This window comes from Ornithorhynchus anatinus, chromosome X5, assembly GCF_004115215.2.
Source record: "Ornithorhynchus anatinus isolate Pmale09 chromosome X5, mOrnAna1.pri.v4, whole genome shotgun sequence".
NCBI lineage: Eukaryota > Metazoa > Chordata > Mammalia > Monotremata > Ornithorhynchidae > Ornithorhynchus > Ornithorhynchus anatinus.
Window position 1 is genome coordinate 30,392,215 of NC_041753.1, and position 15,741 is coordinate 30,407,955.

General features: G+C 44.7%; 1 protein-coding gene across 2 annotated transcripts in view; it reads left to right on the top strand.

Moving 5' to 3' along the window:
• Positions 1-2,292: 2,292 nt before the first annotated feature.
• LOC100076747 (synuclein alpha interacting protein) overlaps positions 2,293-15,741 on the top strand; it is a 173,394-nt gene continuing 159,945 nt past the window's right edge. For both annotated transcript variants that reach the window (XM_029054595.2, XM_029054596.2), the window contains exon 1: positions 2,293-2,436. The gene's annotated coding sequence lies outside the window, so the exon portion shown is untranslated. The remainder of the gene's footprint in view (positions 2,437-15,741) is intronic.

Here is a 15,741-nt window from a genome sequence, read left to right on the forward strand (position 1 = left end):
GGTAACAAGTAGTGAAATGTCTTAGAAACCCTGTTAGCACCAGAAAAACATGATAAGATTTATGATATAACTAGGCAGACAATCCTTAACTGAAAGACCTTCTGGATATTGTTGGGTTTGCTCTGTGGGGCTTTGTTAGGCTAGCTTGTGATAGAAACTTTCATAATAGTCCTTAAATCGTTGCTCAGATAAAACTCCCCCAAAATAGGCAGCAGTTTTGCTTATGTTTGGGCAGCAGAATTGGGCCCTGGAGCAGGATACCACCTGGTGTGTTTAAATTGCACTGGATGTTCAGAACAGTTGGAAGAAGAGATACATTTGCAGTTCTGCTAAATCCACAATAAAATCAAATACAAGATGGTTTTCAAACAGAGAGGGTTAACATCGGTTTAATGCGAATGTGAACGGATTCCATACAGAACCCATCAAGAATGCCACCACTCCATCTGTATCGACTGGAGGAAAACAAGATGTGCACTTTCCAGGTTTTCTACTAAGCCAAAAAAGCTTTATTTTAAACAGATGTGATTGAATTAAACCCAATATTTAAGTATTTTTAGTGCAATATGATGTCATTGAATCTAATATTTTATACTGAGGGATCATGCGTAGTTTTCAAATGGGAAAGGCGAGCTTTTATGGATGTGAATAAAGTTTTGTGCTTGATGGGGCAAGCAGATTAGCACATGGCTGAATGCATTGATGGTTGTGAGATGTTTTATCAAAGAACAGAGACTGAAACACAGTCTCTTGGGGAGAAAAGAAATCCGAAGAATGGTGAATTTCTTCTCTCTTTTGGGAAGAATGACTGTTCATGTGAATGATTTCGGCCCAGGACCCAGTCAAATTTGGTCCCAAGGGCTGGGGTTTTCTTACTCATCCTCACACATAAACAGCTGTAGGTCCATCTACTCCTTTTAACTCTCAGAGCTCACGTGGGATCGACTAGGAATCGAGTGAACTATTGTTTTGAAACAAGTTGAGCAGTGCGGTAATTACTGAAATAAGCGGCCAAAGGAATCCTTCCCCAAGCACTCCCCTAACCCCCAGCAACCAGCTCTTGATCATCCAGAAGACTGTGAATCTATCCAGAAGTTCCTTTCTCTCTGAGCCCACCCCCCACCCGTGTGGTCATGCTGAACGAATTTCCTGATTCTGAGTCTTTATACTGGCTTGGGGAAGAAAGCCCCCTCCCCCCTCAATTCATTTAGTGCTTCCCAGAGTGCTGTCCTGGTCTCGAAACTGCCACAAACCCTTCAGCTCCAGGCATCCTCCCCCACGCAATGTCAGTCCAGGAGCGATAGGGAAGGAAAGAAGCTTTCATTCTCCCACCCCACCCCCAGTTTGTGCAAGGAACACTATGCCGTTGTTCATCCAAGAGCAATAGGTCTTATTTACGCAGCACCTTTCCTTGCAGGAAAACGGCGATCCAGGCCAAAAATCCTCCCTGTCCCAGCACTTGAGCGCAGAGTGCTGCCCTTCCACCACAGAGGTGGCTATGGTTGAGCGAAGCAGCTGCAGCCCTCGCTGTTTGGGGAAGCCCCCGGGGACCCTTCAGGATGCCAAGTGCAATGCCAATGGAAAAGAATATTCTCCTAATGAACTTTACAGCCCAAATGTTTACCCGGGAATGACTGCCCCCCCCCACTATTAAACCGCCCCCCTCCCCCGCCGCCCACCACCACCACTCCTGCGCGAACCTGGTCCTCGGGCTAGAATACGAAGTGGTTTAGACTCATCGGCTCAAGGCAAGAGACAGTTTCATCATGAAATGGGGAAAGGGCAGCAAAAGAGAAGGGTGAAGAGAAAAGCGACGGGAAAAATCCGAATCGAAGGGGACAGAGAGAGAAATGGATGAGGGGCTGTATACGCTGCGTGTCGGTGCGAATCGTGTGCATGGCCGTGTGAATGCGTGCTGCCTGGAAGGGTGTATGTGTGTCAGGGTGGGTGTGTCGGCGTGTGCTTGAGTGTGACCGTGTGTGTGTGAGGGGGTGGGGTGGTCGGTCGGGGGCTCTCCCCGCCGAGGGGCTGGGTCGCTGTCACTCATCGTGGGAGTCGGACGGCCGCAGACCTGCGGAGGAGGCGGAGGAAGCGGGAGCCGAAGGCAGCGGGAGCCGAGAGCCGGAGCCGGCCGCCCCTTCGTGCTCCCCGATCTCCCCGCGACGCGGTCCCGAGCCGGGGCTGGGCCGGGACTGCTGCAGTCACGTGCCGAGCCGAGCCGGACCGGGCCGGGCCCGCATTGTGCGGGAGCCGGAGAGCCAGCGAGGAGCGCGGAGGGAGCCGGTGACGGCGGCCGGAGCGGCATCTACCAGCCGCTCGGGCCCCAGAGCCGCCGCGATCAGCCCTAGCCGCGATCAGCCCTGTGGCCAGCGGCCGCCGCCGCCGCCTCGAGCATCGTCAGCCGCCCCCTCCGGGGAGGAGCGCCGCACAGCCGCGGTGAGTGTCCTCCCGGCCTCTTGAACCCAGCTCTGCAGCGGGGCCGGGGCTGCGGTCGGGGCCCTCCCGCAGCCGGGGATGGGGCCCGGGGAGGTGAGGAATGGAGAGGAGGGGCCGCCACCGAGACACTGGGTACCCCGGGGAGGATCCGGAGCAGCCCCCGCTCTCCTTTTCCCCGCAACCCCCGTGCGGCTTCGGCCGCGCCCCCCTCCTGTTGGTCGGGGGCGTTGTCTCGGGATCCCGGGGCAGGGGCGGCCCGGGGGGCTGGGGACCCTCGGGGAGGAGCGGCCGACACCTAACCGGGGCCAGCTTGCATGTCAGTGACCACCGCTAGCCCGGGCCAGCCCTCGCTCCTGGCGTGGACGCCCCCCCTGCCTCCCCCGCCCGGGGTGGGGGGTTGGGAGGGCCGGCCGGGTTTGTCGACACCTCTCTGGCTGGGCTTTTCTCCCCTGCCCACTTCTCTGCGCAGGTGGGGGGTAGGACAGAGGGGAGGGGAGCGGGAGTAAGCCGGTATTTGGGCTATTGTCAGTTGCCAGGTTTTGTTTATTTTTGTTTTAAAGGGGAAAACATTGGTGGGACATTACTGGCAGTCGTACAGTTTCCACAGGAAATACTAGGAATCTTTGTTGAAGTCTCTACTTGCAAAGGGGAAAGTCTTTAGGAGAAAAAAAAAAGCATCCTCCACATTGCCAGTTTTCAATGGGCCACCAACAAAACGGGGGGAAGCGGGGGTGGGGCAACAGAATATGTTGCCGTCTCTCTCCTTGCCACGACTGTTATTCTTGGGAAAATCGGTGCAGGGCCACCCTGTCTTTGGTGCCATTTACAACGGGGAGCGCATCGTGCCCCGTTCTGCAGCCTGGAACTGACAGGTGTCCATCATCGTGCCCGAAAGAAAGGCCTTAACCAAGGGTCGAGTCTCTCCTCACCCCACGGGCTGTAAAGAACCGGGGGAATTTTATTAGGATTCCGTGTGTGGAAACCGTGTCAAGGCTCCAAGGTGTCACTCTAAACACGCATGGTAATTTTACAGCCTTTTCTCTGCTGAATCCACAGCAAGGCAAAATCTATTTCTATTCTGAGGCACACACCCCTGGTGGCGCTAAGTTGAAATCTGTATTTCATTTATCCAGATTGAAATTTTTAAAAGCACAAATGGCATGAAAGCTTCCAGTAAGTGTGCGAGTATGTATGAAAGAAAAATTCTATGAAAACTACTGTGTGTATGTGTGTATAAAATCGATCTACTGTAGCCCTCTGTACTTAATGATCAAATAAAATGCAACAGCACTCAGACCCTGCACTCTGTCATTAAGGCTGCTTGAAAAAGGTGTTATGCTGTGTTACCCATTATAGAAGTCCCCAGGGAATGCCATATTAGATGGGAATTTACATGTTGGATAAAATATGCATCAGCACTCAGGCAAAGGACTAGAAAAAAAGGTCTTCTTTTCTCTAAAGATTATAGGCACAATGGAGGAGAAACTCATAGTCCTCATTTTTTTCAAAAAAACTCCGCTTTTTAGAAACACTGACATTTTAGTAAGAAAGACATTTGAATAATCACTTTAACATTCTGGATTTGTCATGTCAGGAAAAAAACAATATGATATTTGGTTAGAGTTTTGAGTCAGAATCGATGCTCGTTAATGGGGTGCTTGACTCCTCTTTATTTTTGAGGCATATGAGGAAGCATCTTTAAATGCACTTCCCTGTTTTTACCACTTGCTGATTTCAGGTATATGCTGACAAAGTGAAAACATGTGTTCCAAGGAACTTTTTGCTCACTGGGAAAAAAGCTGTAGCAGTGGCAATTTTTCTAGTGTTACAGGGGGGAAAAAAGCACACAAACAAATGAACTTTGATATTATCAGGAATAGCCTGAAGCGGTTTTGCTTGCCAGATTTAAGGCATGTCTTTTTAAAGAGATGAAATGAACATGGAGCAGGTGCATCATTACAAGAAACACAAGGGAATTTCTCTTTTAAATGCAAAATCTGATTGAACACCATCAAGAAAATCAATGACAGGATCAGAATAGAATCCAAGCATTTGGCAGTCTGTCAGTCTTCTGCTGTCCACACTGCTTTTCATTTTAGTTTGGGTTTATCTTGGGGAAAAAACAAAAAGATGAGTATGATGGTGGAAATTCAGAATTGCTGGTTTAGGAATGATTCATAGGCTTGCTGCCTTTTCATGTCCCTTTGTCTGATTTGCAGTTTCTCTAGACCCCAGGAAGTTCCTGGCAGGGAATAAAGAAGTGGGTTACATAGTATTGGTGCATTCACACCTCATGAGCCTTGGCAGCTGTATTCTATGGTGTAGCATATTTCCATTGATTTCTAGCACCAGAATGCTGTGTTTTTAGCTTTGAAGAGTAATTACCATTGCATTTTCTAAGAATTGTACAATCGTGAGTGATTGTAACTATTACTTGCAATACCCTATAGGTTTGTTAAGAATATAGTTTCCCAGCAGAATTGAGTCAGGTTTGTGATTAAGCAGCATTTCTTTGGTATGCTGGGCTTCTGGTATCAATTTTGTTTTTACTGGAAGTTGAAAGAAAATTACCAGGACTATGTACTAGTAAGCATTTTACGTGCTAGATAATGATGTTGATCTGGGGGAGCAGGAAAATTCTGGCAGTATACCCTCTACTCTCCTTAATAATATTTTCATTATTTTGTGGTATCGTCTAAGTGTTTACTATGTGCAAAGCGCTCTCCTAAGCACCAGGGTAGTTACAAGCTAATCAGTCATCATCCCCTATAATGCCCGGATCAGTACCCTACCTGCTCAGGTCAGATGTTGAGTAAGGATTAATTGATTGTAATGGTGGGACCAGGATTATAACTGTCATTTTAACTGTCTGTCCCTGGTATCTGCATAACCAAGCAATACCATGCACTCAGTTTTGCCATAAAGCATGTTTTCACTAGGTTTTTGGATAGAATGCTGTTAAGGAATAGGGAATAATCATTTGATGACATGAGCCTGTTCAGATACAGCACACTAGAATGATGGGAGAAATGGCGGGGGGGGCGGGGGTGTTGGGTGTGTGTGTGTGTGAGAGAGAGAGAGAGACATTAGGCATGGTGAGTATCATAATGTCAGTTTTGCAGTGTTTGTAAGAATTCAGTCTCCAAGTTACAGGAGAATTGGATATACTGTTTTTGAACTCATTCGACTATAAACTCCTTTTCTTTTACATCTCTAGTACGTTGCTACGCATGTAGCCCACAGGAACTTCCTGGCAGTGAATAACGAAGTTGGTAACCTACATAGTATTTGGGTGCCCAGTACAGTGCCTGGTGCTTAATTAATGCTGTTGGTAATGAAGAAAACAGATCCATTTATAGCCTCTTAGATTGTGAGCCCCTTGGGGTCAGGGATTGTGTCTAATTATCTCTTATCTACTCCAGTGTATAGCTCAGAGTAAGGTAAAATAAATTCCCTAATTATTATTATTGTTATCTCTTCCATCAAATTATTTTGGTCATCACTGTAGCTGCAGAGGGCAAAGACTGTGATGAACCTCACCTGGCTTCATAATAACAATCAGGACACCCCCATGTCTCCTTTTTGAGATATACTATAATTTTCCACTGCCTCTCTACTCCAGCCTTTATTTTAACTTCCCTCTCCCCAAACTCCCTTCCTCTCCTTTCTCAACATCCATTCCTCTCCCTTCTCCAATGCCCTTACCCCACCCCCTTGAGGTAGAAGACACTTTCCCTGCCCATGAGAAGTTTACAGTCTAACAGGGGAGACAGCCAGGGTACACCCAGGTGTGGCTGGCAGAAGTGACATTTGTTTCTCCTTTTTTTTTTAATGATACTTGTTAAGCACTTACTATGTTTAAAGCACTGTGCTAAGTGCTGGGATAGATACAAGATAATCAGGTTGGACACAGACCTTGTCTCACATAGGGCTCATGGTCTAAATCGGAGGGAGTAGGATTTAATCCCCCTTTTACAAATGAGGTAACTGAAGCCCAGAGAAGTTAAGTGACTCGTCCACGGTCACAAAGCAGACAAGTGGCAGAACTGGGATTAGAACCTAGGTCCTTCGACTCCCAGGCCCGTGCTCTTTCCACTAGGCCATACTGCTTCTCACTTGCTTTGGGAGACATCACTCCTTTCCAGGGTTCTGGAAGCCATCTACAAGGGAGGGGTCTTTGCTGTTCTCTTTGTGATGTATAATGAGCCCTACCAATAGAGAAACCTCTTGCATATATGATGTGAAAGTCAGTGAAAGACATTACTTTGTGTCTGGCATGTGGGGCAAGTTTCCTAACCCCTTGACAGTTTTTGATTTAAAAAAAAATTCCCAATTCCATTTTCTATTCTATAGAAGCCGAATAACGAGGTCTCTGTATGCCTGTTACTAAGTGGAAGGACTTGCTGCAGATTTGGGTTCTGAGTGCTCTGAGGTTAAGGGAATGAGTAGGGGCACACAGAGCAGGAACTACAGGTAGTCATGGGCTCCATTGTACAGAGGGGAAGTTGAGGCTCAGAGAAGGTTAGAGTGGTCAGGTGGATAGAGCCTGGGCCTGGGAGTCAGACCTGGGTTCTATCTAATCCTGGTTCTAATCCAGTAAGCACTCAATAAACAAACACCATTGATTGACTGATACAGTTTAATAAAGTAGATAGACACAAAATAATTTACAGAATGGGGAAATGACAGAGTTTAAAGTTATATATGTAAGTGCTACAGCAGAAGGAGCTTTGTTAAGGAGGCACAGTAGGAAGGTGAAATTGGGAAGAATGAAGAGTGTGGACTGAACTGCAGTGAAAGAAGTGAGTGGATAAGTACAAAGGAGAGAGCTGATAGAATGTCTCAAAGCCATCAATCAGCAGTTTTTCATGGCTGCAGAGCGAAATGGGTTAGAGTTGGAGAATGAAGTGATATATTTCTAAACAATGGTTTAGAACGATAATCTGGGCAGCAGACGTAGGATAGACTGAAGAAAATAGAGGTTAGAGGCAGGGTAACCAGTGAGGTGGCTGATGCATTAGCCTCATCAGGAGGCAACCAGAGTTTGGACCAGGTTGGTGGCCATAAAGGTGTCAAGGAAGGAGTGTGTCTGAGAAATATTGTGAAGGAAAAACCCAAAAGACTTGAGAGATTGAAAGAGATGAAACACAGAAAGGAATTCAAGATGAATGACAGTAAGATTGGGGGCTCCTGGCACAGGGAGAATGTTGGTGGTGCCAATCATGTGAGGAAAGTTAGGAAGAGAATTAAGTGTAGAAGGGGAGATGTATTCAGTTTTGCACTATTGACTCTGAGGCCATCAGGAGGGGATGGTACTCCAAGTTGTGTCCATGCCTGAAATGCTTGGCATATGGTTAATGCAGCCTCAGTTCCAGAACTAACCATTACAATTCAAAATACTTCCAGGGCTAGAATTGAATCTCATGTGACTAGGCATACAAAAACTACTTGCTGAGTATAAATTTAATTTAATATTTACCCTTTAAATAAGACCAGCTTCAATGTACAATATGAATAGTAATAATGATGGTATTTGTTAAGGGCTTACTTTGTTCCAAGCACTGAACTAAGCATTGGGATGGGTACAAGCAAATTGAGTTTGGCGCAGTCCCTGTCCCATGTGGGGCTCACAGCCTCATTCTCCATTTTACAGATGAGATAACTGAGGCACAGAGAAGTGAAGTCACTTGCCCAAGGTCACACAGCAGACAAGTGGTGGAGCTGAGATTAGAACCCGTGTCCTTCTCACTCTCAGGCCTATGCTCTATCATTCATTTGGTCATATTTATTGAGTGCTTACTGTGTGCAGAGCACTGTACTAAGTGCTTGGGAAGTACAATGCTCTATCCACTACACAAAGACAGAGAAATGAACACTGGGTGGCCACTGATGGGCCTCATAGGTACCAGATGCTGAGATGCATATGACAGTGTGTGGATTATTCTGGGTACTTAGTGTAATGTAACTACATCCTACACAACACTCAATCAATAGTACAGTGCGACAGAGTTGGTAGACACAATCCCTACCCACAAGGAGTTTACAGTTGACAGGAGGAGATGGACATGAAAATAGATTGGGGATACATTTTGCAGAAATCCACGTGAAACTACAGCATTAATCTGGGGCATCCCCGGTCCCCACCCCAACTTGTCCACGTGCTCCGAGCATGAATGTCACTTTCAGCACCTCAAATTCAACATATCCAAAGCAGAGCTCCTTGTATTCCCACCTAAACCCTGTCCTCTCCCTGACTTTCCCATCACTGTAGACAGCACCACCATCCCCCCATCTCACAAGCCAATAACCTTGGCATTATCGTTGACTCATCTGTCTCATTCAACCCACATATTTAATCTATCACTAAATCCTGTTGGTTCATCCTTCAATACATCACTGAAATCTGCCCTTCTTCTCCATCCAAACTGCTGTTGTTTTATGCTGTCGAGTCGTGTCCGACCCATAGCGGTGTCATGGACACATCTCTCTCAGAACGCCCTATCTCCATCTCCATTCTGGAGTGTATCCATAAAGTCCCCTTGGTAAAAATATGGAAGTGGTTTAACATTGCCTCCTTCCACACAGTAAACCTGAGTCTCTGCCCTCAGTTCTCCCATGCTGCTGCTTCCCGGCACGGGTGAGTTTTGACTTGTAGCAGATTGCCTAACACTCACTGGCCACTGCCCAAGCTAGGAATGGAAAGGATATGCCTCTGCTTGACTCTCCCTCCCGTAGTCAGGACTGGTAGAGCACTGGAAACTCTCCAGATGCAACCCTGAGAGGGTCCATCCATACTGCTACCATGTTAATCCAAGTATTTATCCTATCCCATCTTGATTACTATGTCAGCCTCCTTGCTGACCTCCCTACCTCCTGTCTCTCTGCAGTCCAGTCCATACTTCACTCTGTTGCCCAGATCATTTTTCTACAAAACCATTCAGGACATGTTTCCCCACTCCTCAAGAAGCTCCAATGGTTGTCCATCCACCTCCGCATCAAACAGAAACTCCTTACCATAGGCTTTAAAGTACACAAGCATCTTGCCCCCGCTTCCTTACCTCCCTGATTTTCTGTTATAACCTAGCCCACACACTTTGCTCCTCTCATGCCCTCCTATTCACTGTACCTCAGCCTTATCTATCTGGCTGCTGACCCCTGCCTACAACCTGCCTCTGGCCTGGAATTCCCTCCCTCTTCTTATCAGACAGATGATCACTCTCCCCAACTTCAGAGCCTTATTTAAGTCAGATCTTCTCCAAGAGGCCTTCCCAGACTAAGCCCTCATTTCCTCTTCACCCACTCCCATCTGCATCACCCTCACACTTAGATTTTCACCCTTTATTCACCCTTCTCTCAGCCCCACAGCACTTATGTGCATGTCCATAGTTTAGTTATATTAATGTCTGTCTCCTCCTCTAGACTTTAAGCTCATTGTGGTAGGGAGCGTGTCTACCAACTCTATTGTATTGTACTCTTCCAGTGTTCTGCACACAGTAAGCACTTACTAAATACAGTTGATGGATTAATTGATTCTGAAGTATGAAACTCAGCAGCAGGAGTTGAGGCAAAAGAGAGGCTGGGCATTTTAAAATTAAAACATCGGGCCTAAAGGCATCCAATACCATATCCACAGCAGACAAAGGATGGAGCTAGGGGAAAACCATATGAAACAAGGTGAATGGCCACCCTAGCTGCTAGAAACAACACAAAAAAGGATTTTTAAAAAATATTTCCCTCCTAGATAGTGTGCAGTATAAGATTTGCATCGTGAGCAAATCTCTTGGCAGAGAGTTGATTTGGTAAACTATCTAAACAAAGAATCTTAGTTATAGGTGTGTTGGGAGGTTTGTTCTAAATAGTCTATCCCAGTTCATAAACTTGACACTTTCACCTGAAACAGCCCAGGTATAAAATTAAAGAAACTCTCCCCCCCAAAACAGATGGTATCAGCCTCAGATGAAAGTTACTTAGGGGTAGTAACTCAACAGGGAAGAAATTCTGTCTTAAACACAGGTGATACCTAAATGTATCCATGCTGACCTACAGAGAGGATCTTCTGTAGGGAGTGGAACAAACCACTCTTCTAGCACATGACCATGGGATTATCTTTGGCTAGAAGGAGCGCTTGTTAAATTATTTAGGGGAATTTTATAAACTCTCATTATATTCAAGTTTGACCCTCAGTCCATTTCTGGCTCTGATCAGAGAGAGGCAGGGTGGTCTAATAAAGAGGCCGTTGATCTGAGTTTGTGAGAGTTGGGGTTTAACTTCAGATTTCCCATAGATTAACAGTTTGACCCTGGACAATGCACCAAAGTCTCCTTGGACAAGATAGGGAGCAGAAGTCATTGTCCCCACCAACTAGTGGGAGGTATTGGACATTAGTCTTGGAAATCTTTCTGTTTTCCTCAGGAGCAGGATTTGGCATTTGTGTGTTACTTAAATTTTTCCTTATTCCTAGAGATTCTTAACTTTTCTTGCAGAATGAATAATAATATTGGTATTTGTTAAGCGCTTACTATGTGCCGAGCACTGTTCTAAACCCTGGGGTAGATTCAGGGTAATCAGGTTGTCCCACGTGCGGCTCACAGTCTTAATCCCCATTTTACAGATGAGGGAACTGAGGCACAGAGAAGTAAAGTGACTTGTCCACAGTCAAACAGCTGCCAAGTGGCAGAGCCGGGATTCGAACCCATGACTTCTGACTCCCAAGCCCGTGCTCTTTCCACTGAGCCACGCTGCTTTCAATCAATCAGTAGTATTTGTTGAGTGCTTACTGTGTGCAGAGTACTGTACTAAGAATGTTCATATAAAACATATCTAAAAGACCATAAAGGACTTAAGATAATGATTTATTTCAATACATATTAAATCTAAAATTTAGTTATTAGTCAGAATCCTCTTATGTGGTGGAAATAGTTGTAGATATAATGGGTTTCTAGGCTACTTTCCGTGTGTCTTAAAAACCTGCTTTGGTTGAATCTCTGTTAATAAATAAATATCTCATCAACTGTATGCCTCTCCAGTTCTTCTGCAAGCAGTATGGTAAGTATTCATATTGGAACAATATGGCTTCATCCTGCTGGTTTGGTGAAGTTGTTAGAGCACTAAATCTAAAAAAATCCCTGAGAGCTACTTTCGAATTGGCTTAATATTGCCAGGCTGGATTTGTCAAAGTGGTGAGAGGTTTAATGGAATTTTCATAAATGTGGTTTCCAAGCCATGTATTAACCATAGAATTCCAGGAAACAGAGAGACCTGGAAACTAGAGAGCAGAGCCCTAATCCAGAACAATAGTATCAAAATAGTAAAGGAGTATTTACTACAGTAACACAGAAGCCCTAACCCAGAATACTATCAATAGTAAATGATTGATTTGCATTTCCTTAGATCTTTTTCACAAGCACACTCAGATGCTGATCATCGTAATTTAACATTACTGTTGTGCATTTGCATTGTAGTTTAAAAATCCAGTTTTTAATTAAGTTGAATACTCCCAGATTAGCATGGTTACAAATCTTTGAGTATTGGATGTAGTACAATGTTTGCTCAGGTTGCTAGGAAATAGGCAAAGCTCCTCTCGAGTTACAGATGGAATTGGCTAGGATGTGGATGAGAACTTCCCTCAGTAAATGTCTTGATCACCTCTTTTCTCTAAACCACATTTCGTAATGTGTGTAAATGCATGTTTTAAGCAGCAGAATTCCTGCACGCTCCAGCTTTATGTTGGCACCAGAGAGTGCATATCACACCTAAATAAATACATCAGGAATATTTGAATGAAATCTTTACCTAAAGACCTGGGATGACATAAGCGTCATGAAGTCCATATTTGGGTTTGCATTTAATGAGTTTTTCCATTTGTTAGAATCATTAAGAACACGTTTTCTCTTTAAATTCTAATTACCATGAGGGTAATGATGGTTTGGCATTCTAGGCATTAAAGGGATGCTGTCAAAGTATTTAGGATAGAATTTTGAGCCATGTTGATGGTGTTCCAAAGTTGTTAAAAGTTGTACTTTAGGAATTCCACTTGGATTTGGTCTTTGCAAACCTTGCTGCATGACATTTGGTAGAGCAATAAAGAAAGGAAATGGAAAAGAAGCAAATGCATTGCCAGCTTGAAATGGGATGCTCCAGTTTATTTACAGTGTGCCCAATTAAAAGTCAGTGTTAATGGTTGATTTAATTTTTTAATGGATGCTTAGTATGACCCATTTCTGTCAGAACTGAGCAGCCAACGAGCAGTCTAGTTGAATTCAAAACAAACACAAAACATCAGAAACAGATCTTTCAAAATAACATCCAGAATTTTTTAAAAATTGAACTTCTTATCTGCACCTTTTACTTTGACAAATCCTGACCTACAGAACCAACTATTACCCAAATCCAGGAATTTAAGCAATCTCTTGTACCTCCAGTTCATATTTCAGGTTGAAACCCTCCTGAAAGTTATTACCAGATAGTATTAACAAGCACTAAAATCAAAAATTGTAAATTACTATGATTTTGTTAGGTAGGAGAATCACTGACCTGAGGTCAATAGAGGTCATTTGTTCAGATCAGCACAATTTCTGTCAGTGGATTTTCAAAAGGAGCTGGACCCCAGGGCAATAAGCAGGAGCAATATGGCAATCACGGTATGCATCACCCTGTTCTTTCTTCTAAGAAGCTTAGAGCATTTCATAGATCTTTTCATCGTCACAAAGTGCCTGTAAGGCCGGTGAGTGCCTTCAAGATAATATCTGCAAAATCCTGTGTCATTAAAGAGATCATTCCCCAATTCCCAAAGCTACATCCAGTGGGACCTAACAGCAATGGGGTTGCATAGGAACAGTTGTTGCTCTGTGCTTCCTTATATAATAATAATAATAATGATGGCATTTGTTAAGTGCTTACTAGCTGCCAAGCACTGTTCTAGGTGTTGGAGTAGATAAAAGTTAAGCAGGTTGTCCCATGTGGAGCTCACAGTCTTCATCCCCATTTTACAAATGAGGTAACTGAGGCACAGAGATATGAAGTGACTTGCCCCAGGTCTCACAGCAGACAAGTGGCAGAGCTAGGATTAGAACCCATGACCTTCTGACTTCCAGGCCCATGCTCTATCCACTATGCCATGCTACTTCTCTCGTTATAATAATGTTGGTATTTGTTAAGCACTTACTATATGCAGAGCACTGTTCTAAGTGCTGGGGTAGATACAGGGTAATCAGGTTGTCCCACATGAGGCTCACAGTCTTAATCTGTGAATACGGTTCATGGAGGACATCAATGGAACCACTTAAGGGGCTTAATTTCAGGTGTAGCCCCATGTGAATGATTGAAAAACATAACTACTGCCGGGTGGACCTTAACTTCATACATACTGCCCATCTCGATTTAATTTTATATTTCTTCGCCAATCAGTACATGGCTAGATGGTGGGTTGCTAAGGTAGCAGAATTGAGCGCACGCTTAGTTTTGCCAAATGAAAAATCTTGGACTGTAGGTAGGGATTATCTGGTAGAGGTTGATACATGGCCCATGACCCGAGGTTTATAATATTTCTATGGGGTTCTGCTGACTCTGCAGAGCAGTTAGTTCATGATGTGCTGCAAATACTTTGTCTTTAATCCCAGAGCACATTTATCCGTATGCACATATATTCAACAACTCCTGGATGACTGTCTAATGGGCATCTTCATTGTCTGTGGCCCTTTGAGTTGAAAGAGTTATCATTGTTCCACTACCAGCTGAAAGATTGCTTGTTGTGGCCATAGGCCTGGCACTGTGGGATAGAACAAACGAGCCAGACTCAGATCTCTGGCTCCTGGTGGCCCAGAAGTATACCACCAGCACTCTGGAGAGGAAAGCAAACTTGTTCTAGGTGCTGACCAAATGGAATGGGCAGAGAGGCACATTGAGGAAGGGTTGCAGATGAGCATAGCCATGGCTGCTGTGATGACTAAATCTCCATTAGCGCCATCAGCTATCCTGCTTTCAGCCTGCCCCCAGAAACAATCCCCAAAATCCCAGTATGATATTAGGACAAGTGCAGGACATAATACATTCTTTCCCTTTGCATGGCTGCAGAACCATCAATCATTAGGAGTACTTAGTTCTTACTGTGTGCCCTGGCCTGCACTAAGCACTTGGGAGAATACAATAAAGTAAAAGACACTGTCCCTGCCCTCAAGGAGTTTACAGTCTAATGGGAGAGATAGGATAATACGATAATCCAAATTATTTACAAATAGTGTGTGCAGGAGGACGAACCAAGTTCATCTGGTATTATAGGAGTGTGGAAAAGTGAGTATATGGATAAACAAGTGAAAAAATTAAAGATAAAAAGTAGTACTAAGGATTGTTGTGTAAACATGAGTGCTCAAGTTGGTTATTGGGTTTTTTTGTTTTGTTTTGATCTGTACTTTTTAAGACTGTACTCTGTGCCAGGCACTGTACTAAGTGCTGGAGTAATAATAATAATAATGTTGGTATTTGTTAAGCGCTTACTATGTGCAGAGCACTGTTCTAAGCGCTGGGGTAGACACAGGGGAATCAGGTTGTCCCACTTGGGGCTCACAGTCTTAATCCCCATTTTACAGATGAGGGAACTGAGGCACAGAGAAGTTAAGTGACTTGCCCACAGTCACACAGCTGACAAGTGGCAGAGCTGGGATTCGAACTCATGAGCCCTGACTCCAAAGCCCGTGCTCTTTCCACAGCGCCACGCTGCTTCTCCGTAGATAACAAAATAGGTTGGATGCAGCCCCAGCCCCACATGGGGCTCATAGTCTAAGTAGTAGGGAGAAGAATTTAATCTCCATTTTACAGAAGAAGAAACTGAGGCACAGAGAAGTTAAGTGGCTTCCCCAAGTTTCCACAGCAGACAAGTGGCAGAGTTGATATTAGAACCCAGTTCCTCTGACTCCCATTCTGGGCTCTTTCCACTAGGCCATGCCCCTTCCACCACCTGTGGTGGTAGAAATTAATCAGAAAGCGCTTTCTGAAGGAGAATGATTTCTAAAATACTTTTGTGGGGAAGAAGTTCCAAGATGAAAGAAGAGTATGAACAAGGGGTGGAAGAGTCCAGAGTGAGTCACAGTAAGGAGGTGGCTTGGGAGGAGTGAAAAGATTGAGCAGGTGAGAGGTGGGCAAAGAGAATTGATATGAGTTCTGTTTGATGCCCGGAGAAATGACTAGCTATTTTACATTTCTGAGAAATGGAGAGATGTATGCTGACCCCCACCTCCCAGCCCCACAGCACTTATGTACGCAACTGTAATTTATTTATTTATATTAATATCTGTCTCCCCCTTCTAGACT